Genomic DNA, 3,081 nt, shown 5'->3' with positions numbered 1-3,081 from the left:
TGACACCACATTCCTCCCCCGCAAATCGGCGAACGGTCGTGTTATAAGGCTTCCACCCGCCGTGGGGAGGACCCCATGTTGACGTATGCGATGAGGTGGGGAGCCTAACAACAGGCGAGGCTGTGCCAACCGCACCCGGCCATTCGGTCCGAGGGGAGCTAGGAAACGCCTGAAAACCTAGTCCAGGGTGCACGTCAACATGCGGTGTATGCGCCCGTAAAGAGACAGGAGGGGCCGAAGGGTCAACCTCCATTGCGTTGGGGTACCCGACGCACGAAGACGCCATGTGGTCCGGAGCGGGCAAGAGTTCCATGGCGGAGGACAGCTGGTCATGGGAAGCGATCGGCGGCGCGTGACCCAGGGAGGCGCTTGGTGGTTGCAGCGAAGCGTCCACTGCGGGCGGCGCCGGCGGGAGACCAAGCGGCGGCGGCGGCGGCGGCGGCGGCGGCGACGCGTCGCCATGGGGCAAAATGGAAGGCAGCGTCGGTAACACCTGGGGATGAGGCGAGCCAGTAGATGGGTCCCCAGGGTGCTGACCGGACGGCACCATCGCTGAAAGCAGACAGGGAGCGGCAGAACCCGTGCAACGACAGAGGCGCAGCTGATTGAGATGCCGAGGCACCTCACCAGAGGCCCCCAAAACCAAATACATCGCGCGGCCGAGGCAGCGAAGAATGCGCCCTGCGAGCCAACGCCGTGAACCGCGGAAGTTGCGATAGAATACAACGTCGCCTGGAGCAAAAGCAGGAGTCTGCCGCTGCACAGGAACCTGATGCGGCGGATGCAGCAAAGACATCAAAGTTCGATGAGGACGACCGTGGAGCAACTCAGCCGGCGAGCGACCATCTCGGGGCTGAGAGCGATACGAAGACAAAAAGAGCAACAACGCGTCATCCCGAGAATGCGACTCTTTCAACTTCAACATCTGTGACTTGAAAGTCCGGACCAATTGTTCAGCGGCACCGTTTGACTGAGGCGAAAACGGCGCGGATTTTAGATGTTGAATACCATTGGCCGTGCAGAATGACTGAAATTCTGCGGACATGAATTGTGGGCCATTGTCGGAAACAATAGTCTGTGGAAGACCTTCAATGCAAAAGATAGCAGACAAAATTTCTTCGTAGGACAGAGTTGCTATGTCGCGTCGGGGAAATAATTTCACTATCAGACGGTACGTATGCACCCCTACACATGATAATAAGTGAGGCTGCCGCTCGTTACTTTGAATTCTGTAGGCGGCGAGATGAAATCCAAATTGGCGTGACCACTCCGTCCATGTTTCCTGAGCTGGGTTAAATGGCCGGAACGGGGGTGCAACAGCATGTTGCGGCTGCGGTAGCGGTGAAGCGGCGGCTGCCGCATCGTTTTGCATCGCACGGTGACCCTGAACGAGCTGTCCAAGGGCATCCAATAACGCCTGCGTCTGCTGATTCTGCAAGCGATAAAATTCGGACAGTACTTCTAGAGATTGTGGCGAAGCCATGACACAAGCAAAGTAGAGCAATACGAACGCTAATTCCTCTTTTAAGCCTCGTCGCCAACTGTTGTGGCGTAGCAAGACAGCGACGCCACGGAAGTAGCCGAAAGAAAGGCACGCGTTAACTCACGCAGGCTAGAGATAGGTCTGCAAATTCTTCACACAGACGAGAAACACTGTCTGAAGGCACAGTCTGATTCACTGATAGGACCTGATTTACTTTAGACATGTTAAACAATTGAAATAAATCTAAACCAAACAAGTTCACTGCAGTAGAAGAACGAAGAACGTAAAATGACACAAGTTTTGTTTGTCCCTTGTATGTTGCAAGAAGAGGGCACTGTCCTAACACAGGGATATGCTGTCCTGAATAACTAGTGAGCTGAACATTTGCGGCACGCAACGGAGGTTCGCCAAGTTGTTTGTACGTGTCGTGATTGAGCAATGAAACTACAGCTCCGGTATCGAGCTGGAATGGTATGACCTTGCCATTAAAGTCCAAATCTACAAAAAGTTTATTGTCCTGCTGACGACAAGAGCGACTGTCTCGTGCAATTTGAATTGATATAGGTACAGAAGCACTTGCGATCTGACGGGATTTCCGGCGACGTCGACGCACACTTTTTGTGGGACGAACATAGTCACTGTTGAGAAAGTGGCACTGGACGGAGTGGAATTAACTACATGAATGTCCATGGGTGAAGGTTCGCGAGCCTGAGTATTCTTGGTTCGATTCCGGCGCGAAGCAAAGGGCCTGGAATGATTAAGAGTGTCTGATCTGAACATTTGCGGCACACAACGGAGGTTTGCCCAGTTGTTTGTACGTGTCGTGATTGAGCAATGAAACTGCAGCTCCGGTGTCGAGCTGGAATGGTATGACCTTGCCATTAAAGTCCAAATGTACAAAAAGTTTATTGTCCTGCAGACATTTTTGGACGGGCCTTGGTTGCGCTAAGAACTATGAAGCACATTTGGAACTGAAAGTAAACGCGCAACCGAAATTTTTCAGAGCGCGCAATGTTCCCCACGCATTGCGTGATGAGGTCGCAAGAACTTACACGATTTAGAATCACAAGGTGTAATTGAACGTGTGGAGGCTTCTCTCTGGGCCTCACCATTAGTAATTTTGCCAAAACCTTCCGGAAAATTGAGACTTTGTGTGGACTTGAAGGCAAAGTGATCCCATCCTCGTCGCCATATGATGTGTCGACAGAAGTGCCGACACAGTGTGATTTGAGGGGACCGCAATGCACGCTATAAACACACGAAGGATGGCGTGAGGTCTGAAACAGGATACGTAATGAATGCTATAAAGAAAAGTACGTACCTTTTGGAATACTTAACTTTAATCCATCCTTGTTGTATACATCGTTCTTGATGAGACATGCTTTATACGATAAGTATCAGTTGCTATGTAAGGCTAATGGCGCCTTGCTAGGTCGTAGTCATGGACTTAGCTGAAGGCTATTCTAACTATCTGCTCGGCAAAGGAGCGAGGCTTCGTCAGTGGAGTCGCTAGCAAAGTCGTCCGTACAACTGGGGCGAGTGCTATTCCGTATCTCGAGACCTGCCTTGTGGTGGCGCTGGGTCTGCGATCACACTGT

Source organism: Schistocerca serialis, chromosome 1, assembly GCF_023864345.2.
Source record: "Schistocerca serialis cubense isolate TAMUIC-IGC-003099 chromosome 1, iqSchSeri2.2, whole genome shotgun sequence".
NCBI lineage: Eukaryota > Metazoa > Arthropoda > Insecta > Orthoptera > Acrididae > Schistocerca > Schistocerca serialis.
This window is presented reverse-complemented; position numbering follows the sequence as displayed.